Genomic DNA, 10,101 nt, shown 5'->3' with positions numbered 1-10,101 from the left:
AAAGAAACGATACAGAAAAGACTGCATGCTGGTCGCTAAATATTATGTTTCTTTATGAAATAAACGAAAAAAGAACATATCTGAAACTATACGAACAACAAGGATCGACTATTTTCATCCCCAGCTATGAAGTTCATAGTATGAACTGCAAAGTCGGCATCGCAAAATGAAAGAAACCGCCTGGAAGTAAATCAATCACTTCAATCGGCGGCATCGGTCTCGTTCTCCAACAAGAGTGAGACGAAATGCCATGTTTCGTTCAGTTCCAACTGATTCGCTCTTTCAATTTAGAAGAACTAGATCGTTTCGTTCACTTCCCAGATTCGATCTTTTGAACTAGTTCGTTCGCGAACTACGCAGCTCTAGACTGTACAGAAGGGCCCGCCATGTCCTTGGTTTTAACTGCTGGTCGAAATTTTGTCGGTGTCACAGGCTGTCACAGGCTCATCGGTATCCGAATCCGAATCACTTAGTTCATACTCGGAAACGTCTGGTGAAAAATCCGACTCATCAGATAACACATCATTCCACAATTTTCTAAGTTTTTCCTGATCTTTTTCGTAAGACATTGTTTCCAGAATCAGCTCACTTCACTTATACTAAACAACTAACCAGAGAAAATGACTTACTGCTACGACCGTGTAGCCAGAACTGAGCAAGAATCGACGTCTGTGTTGCCAGAATTATCATCGCGAAGGTACTGAATAGATCTCGAAAGCGCACTGAATATGTAGTGCAACGTACTGACTGATTTTTTTGATTAAAAAAATTAAATATGATATATCTATATTAATATGTATATTGTATTATACCTGCTTATAACGGGTGATCATTTAAATGATAAAATGTCACATAAAAAAGATAGAATAATAGACATAGACATAGAAACTAATAAACATAGAATATATGTACCTATATGTTCACAGCTCAGTAGATATGAAATTGTAATAATCACCCTGTATTATAAAATATTTAGTAAATAATGAAAGTAACGGGTTGGAGCGTGGAATGTGGTAAATGTATGTAGAACTACAATAAAACAAATACATTTTTTTCAGAAAACATTGATTTTTAGACAGTATCTAACAATAGAAAACAATATAAAACAAATAAAAATATGTATAATAAATAAAATCTAGATTCTGTCAAACAAAACAATAACTCACGCGTACAGAGGAAACACTGCAGGGGTACGATGACGAATTAAAATAAAATTAGGTAAGTATAAAGGAAAAACAAATTGAAACCAACTTCTGGGTAAATAAAAAATGAAAAATACATAAAATATAACTATAAGTATACCAAAAAGTGACCTATTTTTTTTGTGAAGAGGAGTATTCGACGTTTCGGGATAACAAAGACGAAGTTGGCTCCCAATTGTAACAAGTATTTGGCCTCAACATTTTTTTCGTATGCAAAATATTATCGCATATACTGACTAAAAACCTATTACGTTATTTCCTTTTCAATAGCGTTAGTTGGAAAAAAAAATTGTTAAATTGTAAAAACATTTAATTTCTTTTATAATTTGCGAGTCGGGAGCTATAGACTGCAAAAATTGTGGCACATGTTCCATTATATTGAAAGGTAAATTATGTTCCTGAAGAAACATAACAACTTTGTATTCTGAAATACGAAACTGGCGCGCCGGGTTTGTTTCTTTTGGGCGTACACCAAATTTTTCTGGATTTGGCGTGTTTTTTGCTTTTTTGATATTTTGCGAGTGTTGCGCTGTTGACTCGTTACGTTTAAGGTGGGAAACATTTGCGGTAACATCTTTATTGCATGCAATGTAATATGCCGCTTTCGTTTCACTATTATACTGTAACCAGGTAATTTTTTTTCCCATGGTTACAGTTTTCTTTTTTTAATAATAGGCGCATTTGCATGCAGCGATGAATCTGAATCGCTATTTGTATTATTTTGTCCAATTAACTCTGCTTGCGAATCCGCATCAGATGATGTGGAAGGAATAACGTGTAACAAACCTGAATTATATGTTATGATGTTAAAAATACTCGTGCCACATAATTTTCTACAAACTTACTGATCCATCACGCGTACCGATCGCTAACTTGTCTAGTCTTATCTTGAAATGTAACCACCATTGAGTAGGTAGAACAATCTTGTGAATTCAATTTATCAATTCTGTGAATCTATGGGTAGAACCCACAGAATACCCCCCTAGGGGAAATATTCTGTGGTAGAACCATATATAAAGACGAGTAGAACAGCGTAAAGCAGGTTCGACAAATGGATGTTATTATTAACAGCAGTAGATGGAGCCACCACATTACAACAAAACAGCAAGCAACCATCAATAATGGTGCTGACAAATAATACAAAAAGAAAACAGGAACAGGAAAACAATTATTTTTAAATGTTCTATGCTACTGTTATAATACTAAGAAATTATAGAGAATTTGATAATCCGATCACCGTACTTAAAATGTATGGGAGCGTACTGACGTCCTTTTGGAGGGTCAGGAGTGCTGAAAAAAGTACGAACTCTGGCAACCCTAATCGACGTATATTGAGTGAGTTGATGTATCCAGCGAATGCCCACCGCGTCCGCAGTGGAAATTTGAGTGGTTATGGTGGGTCAATGTTGTCCACCATTCCTTTTTTCGCATTTTTCTAAAAATAAGTGAATTTTGCAGTAACTATATGCATTTTCTTTACGTATAAGCATTTTAACAATTCTATCATAAAAAAAAAGTTTATGGCCTTTAGGAAGTGCTAAGAAGAAGCGACCACAGAATCGTAAGAGCCACAATAAATATACGCACACGCTTGGAAATAAAAAAGCAAATCAATAAAGCTTCTCGTCCAACAGGAAATCAGCTCCAGCTCAGAAAAAATGGAAGAATACAAGGCCCAAATTAACAAACGACAAGAACCAACTGAAGATCTGAGAAATAAGGGTCTAAATGAGTTAGCAGGAAAAATTACTAGTAGCATACAAGTAGCAGCGCGAAGAGTATGTTCTAGGGCAGCAAAAACTAACACGAAACTCAGCCAGAGCTCAAACGCACTTCTAGCGGAACGTAGAAAAATGGACAGAGACTGAATAGGATACCGAGAACTAGACAAACAAGTAAAGAAAGCGATTAAAGAGGACCTAAGGTCTCATAACAAAAAGATCATCGAAAGCCATCGAAGAGACATGAATATGAACATGAATATGAAAGATCTCCGATCAAAAAGAACAAAGGGAAATTCGTTCGCATACGAAATTAAGAACCAACAAGTCGTGACAGAGACAAGTCAGACAGGGAACAGATCATATCCACTATCCAGAACTTCTACCAGGAACTCTACAGCCAATCGGCACCTAAGCCAAATCGTATAAACCAGGTAGTCCCAAATGTGGGCTCCGAGAACATCCCGGATATTGATACTGCAGAGCTGAGAATGTTACTGAAGCAGATGAAAAACTGCAAGGCCTCAGGAGAAGACCACCTTACAACAGAAATGGTGAAGAATGGGAAAACAGCTCTGGTGAAGCACTGATCATCCTTCTTAACAAATGTGTGGAGGAGGGAAAAATTTCCAACGTCAGGAGAAATGTCGAGGTAATCATTCTATTCAAAAAAGGCCGATGACATTGTGATTATGAGCACCGACCAGGAGGAACTTAGCACCATGGTATGCGAACTAAAGAAAGAGTCACAGAGGGTAGGACTAGAAATGAACCTCCAGAAAACGAAGATCATGAGCTCAAACAACACCAACATCAACGTCAATATCGATAACCAAACACTTCAACTAGTGGACGAATCTGGGACACAGCATCAGGCTAGGCAAAGACAACCAGACAGCCGAGATAAGGAGGATAATCAGTTTGGCATGGGCAGCATTTGGAAAACTCGTATATATCCTTAAAGAACCAAAGATACTAATTAATCTAAAATGGAAAATATACGATAACTGCGTACTACCAGTTATATTGTACGGGCTCGAGACAGTTACCATGTCAAAGAAAAGTGCACAAATATTACGGGTTTGTCAACGTGCGATGCTGGGAATTACCTTAAGGAATAGGCAAAGAAACGAAGATATCAGGACAAGAACCAAAGTGAGTGACGTCATAGAACAAATTGCAAAATACAAGTGGCGTTGGGTAAAACACGTTGCCGCGAAATAATAAATGGACAAAGACCGTTATGCAGTGGAGACCACGGAGAACAAAGAGAGGCAGAGGCAGACCCATGCTAAGATGGCGAGACGACGGACAGAAACTGGCGGGAAATCGCTGGATGCTCCCAGCACAAGACAGGTCAACATGGAAGGAAATGGAAGAGGTCGATGTTCAGGAGTGGATTAATACAGGCAGATGAAGATGAAGAAGGAAGTGATAAACGCTCTTTATCATCGTGGCACTCTACGTGATAAGGCTCACAGAACTGAAAAGATTGTCTCGAATAACGAACAGGCCAACACGATTACGAACAAGGCCCTTTTACCCCCGTTTACTGAGATTAATTAACTTCAGGAGTGGATGATCGGTGAGAGGTCTGGTCTGGCTAGTAGTTCGAGAAAAAAAAATTGTTGTCAACTGTCGTTCGGTCAGGCAAGAAAGAAATACTAGCTGGTCAGTAGACAAAAAAAAATAATACCCGGTCGATCGGACTGGCGAGTTTTTGGTACGGGGGGTGAGACGAGAACGTTTCTCGAAACTGGCTTGTGCTAGCCCTTAAATACCGTTTCGCGCGTCTGCCTACTGCCTAGTTTTTGACTTGGTAGTGGAAGCGCTTCATGGTAGGGATTGTTCTCGAGAATTCGCAGCGTACGTGCGCGATATCGGTGTGGTTGAAAACTAATATTCTGTAGTATGGTTCAGCTGCATGTGTAACCATTTTTTAATGAAGAAATTTTTAAAATGTCCAGTTAATCCCACTTCTGATCTGTAGGCGTGGCCGATTAAAATGATAAACTTTCCTTCTTTCACTATATTTTAGCAATTTATTAATTCCCTAAGCGAGACTACTAAAATCACTAAATTTCAAAATACGTCAAAATCTTAAGATGGCGGAACCCGCTAACCCAAAAACGTCTAAACTCAAAAATGGGCCCGACCATGTTTGCCAGTGTAAGCCTATTTCGCTAACCTCACGGTTGCCTTTTCCCTAATTAAGAGTAAGTCTCACAAGTCGGTGTACTTGTTTAGTGGACCTAGGTATAGGATAGTGAATTACCAACTCGACATTCTCTAAACTTGGACGAATTCCATACTGGTTAATGAGATAACCCAAATATTTAATTTCAGAAAACAAAAAAAAACATTTATCTAAACGGAATCTAAGCTTATATCGACGACTAAAACAAATACCCGAGACAGAATTTCAAAATGATCATCAATATTGTTGGTAGGAATCATTATGTCGTCAAGGAAAAGTAATATTTTATTTTCCCTAATTAAAGAATTGAATATTTGATGAGTGAACCTTTGAAATACTTTTGGTGAGTTTGTGAGACCCATGGGCATCATAACATATTTAAACTGACCGAAACAAGTTACAAAAGAAGTATATTAAATTGATAATAATAGTATATTTAATTGAGTTTTCCGCGACCTTTACGTGACGAAACTCATTTTTTAAATGTAAGGTAGTGAAGAATTTTTTATTACGAAGCTGGTCCAAATGGTGGTCTATTAATGACGTTGGAAAATTTTCTTTAATTGTAATTTTGTTAATTTCGCGGTTCGTGTTAATCAATGCTCACCTATAATAATATACCTCACACACAATAACCTCATTTCACCATTTTTCTTATGTACCAAAACAATGGTGCTTGCATATGGCGAAGTGCTAGGCCTTATAATACCGTCTCTCAATAATTTATCCAAAATATTGCGTAATTCAGTTTTTTCAACATATGCCAACCTTTTGCAACATATTGGTCTTCATATAATCTAGTCAACGAAACGCTTGATCAACTGAAGGGCAAATGTTTAGAATATCGCCAATTGGTGCAGACTGATCAAGTTCAATGTGCATGATTTGATTTAAATGATCTTCAACATTATGTTCTGGGGTTTTTCGAAGTGCAATGACTACCGGATATTCTAATCTAACAGAAACATTTTTGAGTTATTCAAAAAGTATTGACCTAATATTGTTGCATATGACATAGTTTCATCTGGGACCACAAACAATTTGACATGCACTGAAATACCGTTAATAATTGCCTCAATGTTGAATGAACCGAGAATTGTTAACTTCGAATTATTGATTCCACTGAAATTATCATTGTTAAAATCTTTATCATAAATAAGTGCGTGCTTCGCTTTAATTAAACTAATAGGAGTTCCTGAGTCAATTAATTGATTGCCCTTCGCTTGGTGACCTGCTAGGTCCATTCCTCGTTCCTTCCGATCAATAACGGTGGTCCGTGAAGGTGGGGCAACGACCGCGTTGCCAGACAAAACCATGATAAAGACTGCTGATGTTTGGGCGAGAGATACAAATATCCAAACATCAAAATTCAAATAGTCTCCCAAATTTTACTAATCTGACAAACATGCTTACTAAATCCAAATTACAAATGAAAATCGGTTGACAACAATAGCTTATTACAATTATAACTAATTAGTACATACATTTGAAGAACGGGTTAGCAGACAGGTGAACCACTGGCTAAGTTTTATTTTTAACTGTTACAAATTTCCCTTCTCCTTCGACAGGAGGAAAACTTCCATATGACGTTTTTCAACGATTAACCAGATTGTGGTCATCAAACTTACAGAACCTAAAATGCTACAAAAAATGATTATTACTGAGCTAAGGTATTCTGAATTGTTATGCTTGTCGCAGATCGGAACCATATTACATCAAGGAATTTAAATAGAGTTTAATAATAAAATAGAAAAGAAATAATGCATAAAAAGGACAGCGTTAATATTGTTACGTTTCTCGGGGTTCGAATGATTCCAGTAAACCAATAAAAAAACACAACAATTTATTGAACTCTCAAATACTAACTATAACAATCACTAACTCAAAACTATAGCTTGCGAATCGAACACACTCTGTATATCGCTTTAAATATTTCACTGTATAGCTGTCTGATTAACTAACTCACTCCGGTCGCCTTGCCGTATTTATATTAGCACGCAAGGGCTCTCGACGACCTGCAAAGATTCTCCATCTTTCGGGATTTCCATAGCCCAATCGACTATGGCCGTTCGTTCTCGAAGTATCGAGTTAGGCGTCCCGAAAACGCTGGAAGCTGCGTTGCCGTTGTGAGCTAAAAATCAAGCCGCAACAATATTGTGGGATTCACCACGCGATGTTCATTAAGCCGGCGCTAAATAAAACAACATTCTGAAGGAATGCTGTTCCTCCTCCTTTTCTTCTCCCATATTTTGAGCTACACCAAGTTACTCAGAACGTCCTGTTCATGGACCAGACCCTAAAATGCTTTACTTGTCGCCTGTCCCAATTAAGCTTTTCCTTCCATAACTGCTGCAAAATTAACTTTGCATGAACTATGATTGGACCAATGAGGCCGAGCGGATCGAAAATTTGGGAAATAGTCGATAATATAAACCTTTTAGTAATGTGAGCTTGTTATCGCTCATTAAGGTTTGACATAAAACTTAATTGATCTAGATTGGGTTCCCGAATCCATCCAAGAGTTTTAATAGTTTTATCGTCTGTTATAAAGTATGGGGGTGTCTCCTTTCTATTAACACTAGCAAGAATATCTGGGTCGTTAGATGCCCATGTACGGAGCTTAAAGTTTGCAGTTTCTAACAACTTCAAAATAGAATTTTTCAATTCGTCAACAGTGGGTGCGCTCGTTATTAAGTCGTCTACGTAAAAATCCTTTAATATGACTCGACACTCGCTGGGATAGGACTTACTATTATCGTAACCTATTTGACATAAAGATCGGATCGCCAAAAATTATGCTAGAGCGGTACCGTAAATAACCGTATTCAATTGAAATATCTGAATGGATTCCGCCTTATTGAAACGCCACAAGATACATTGTAAATCGCGATCATTTTCTTTTACCTTCACCATTCTATACATTTTCTCAACGTCAGCAATAATTACAACAGACATATAAAACGGACACAAAATAGAAAAAAGATCGTTTTAAATGAATGGACCGGTTTTCAAAACGTCCTTGAGCGACAATCTGCTACTGGTTTTATATGAAGCATTATAGACGACTCTAAACTTAGTAGTCTGGCTAGACTGCTTAATTACCGGATGATGTGGCTAATAATATTTAGTAAAAATAGCGTTATTTACATTATTGTTTACAAGGGACATATAGCCTAGATCCAAGTATTCCCGCATTCATGATATTGACTTTTTAAAATGAAATGCTGATCAAGCCGTTTCTCGATATTTTTCAACTGCCTCAAAGCAGATTCTCTCGACTCACCTAATTGGAAAACATTGTCACGAACAGGAAGACTTACAACAAAATTTCCATGATGATCTCTTGTGGTTGTGTTTGTAAAATAATATTTACAATCAAGTTGTTCCTTAGAATATTTAGACGCTGAAGAACATTCCTCAATCAACCGAAACCTCTCCAAATTCTGCTCCAAACTTAAATTTCTAATGGTTGCATTGCTATTTATTAGTATTAAGTGGACCTGATATGATCTATCCTAACTTGGTCTTTTGAAAAGTGGGCAAACCATCACCCAAAAGAATTTGACCAACGCTCAAAAGTGAGCGAATACACCTGATCCTAGCAGCAAGTCAATAGATCTTGAGGTATTGAAATCATCGTCGGTCAATGTTACGTTTTTAGGAATATTAATGGAATTGCTATTAAAAGTCATTCCAGGAAGGTTTCAGGAAGTTTGTCAATAACCAAAAAATTTAACCTTGCTGAATAGTTGCCCTTGACTGAATGAATGCTAAATGTGTATCAAATTCTGGCTGATACCACCAACTGGTATCGTGACATTTTTTTTATTGAGGCATAATCGATCTGTTAATTGCGTGGTTATATAGTTGGATTGACTACCAGAATCCAGTAAAACTTTGCAATAAACGGGCTGATCCTGATGATAAATAATAACCTTTGCGGCTCTGGAGGAGGGTGATCTCTCGTTGGAAGGGAGAGCAAAACATGGCCTTTGCGCCAACGTGTCGACAGAACGGGGTGAGCCAGACGGGTGGTCTCCCCCGGATGGCGACGGAATGCCGGTTCGGTTGTTCCCTGTAGCCACTACGGAAGCAAAGGTTCTGGTAATAACTTGATGGTCCACGTGGGTGAAGCCCTGACTTTTAAGGTGAGGCCCTGAACGGTGTGAGTGAAGCCCTGACTCAAAGTTAGGTCTCCAATGAGACCGACTCCCCTTCGCAGTTGACCCGATGTTCGGTCGCTTCGGCCAGTACAGTCCGTTTCCTCTTGAAGTCGGTTTGTGGTTGCGGGACTGTGGCTGACGAACTTGGAGTGGGGCTATCGGCCGCAGGTGCAAGAATTATGGACGGCGACTTTTCACAGGGCGTTGTATTGGCTTAGTCGAGGCTGGCGGTATTCACGGCAGGACTTAGAGCTGGCTGAGATGACTCATGACTGACTGGAGGTGATTCGTACCGGGTGAGGGCCGCAGATGTAGTTGCGGCGGCCTCAAAGTTTCCCTGGCACTTGGCTGTCAAGCGGTCTTTGGCTCTGGCCAGCTACTCTTTATATACGGGTTTCTCTCTCCGGCTTTGGACCTGTTGTTTGGTCAAACTAATCATCTTGGTAAAACCTTCACCATCTGGGTAATAAACGGTCGTCCCTTGGGGTTAGAGGCTTCGATACCGCCCATTGTTTCATAAAGTTCTGGTTCAGATGCCAGCTTTGTGCCTTTTATATACCCAAGGTATTCAAAGTCAAGAGTAGGTGGTAAAGTCCGCCACACAAAACTTGCACTTGTTCCGATCACCACATAACCTGCGGGAAATATGTACACGTAAATTGGCTAGTGTGCCACAAGAAATACTGCAATTGCTGCAATGAAACAAAGATTTAGAGGAAGTGGGAGCCGATGTTGTGGCCAAGAGCGGAGCTAACGTCATATGAACAGTGCGCGAGGGACCCTGTTTGGCCCCCCGGGTGGGTTTCTGTGCTGGTCTC

Source organism: Dendroctonus ponderosae, unplaced genomic scaffold (genome assembly GCF_020466585.1).
Source record: "Dendroctonus ponderosae isolate FM_Combo_2020 unplaced genomic scaffold, Dpon_F_20191213v2 Dpon_F_20191213_1, whole genome shotgun sequence".
NCBI classification, from domain to species: domain Eukaryota; kingdom Metazoa; phylum Arthropoda; class Insecta; order Coleoptera; family Curculionidae; genus Dendroctonus; species Dendroctonus ponderosae.
Note: the sequence above shows the minus strand (reverse complement) of the source record.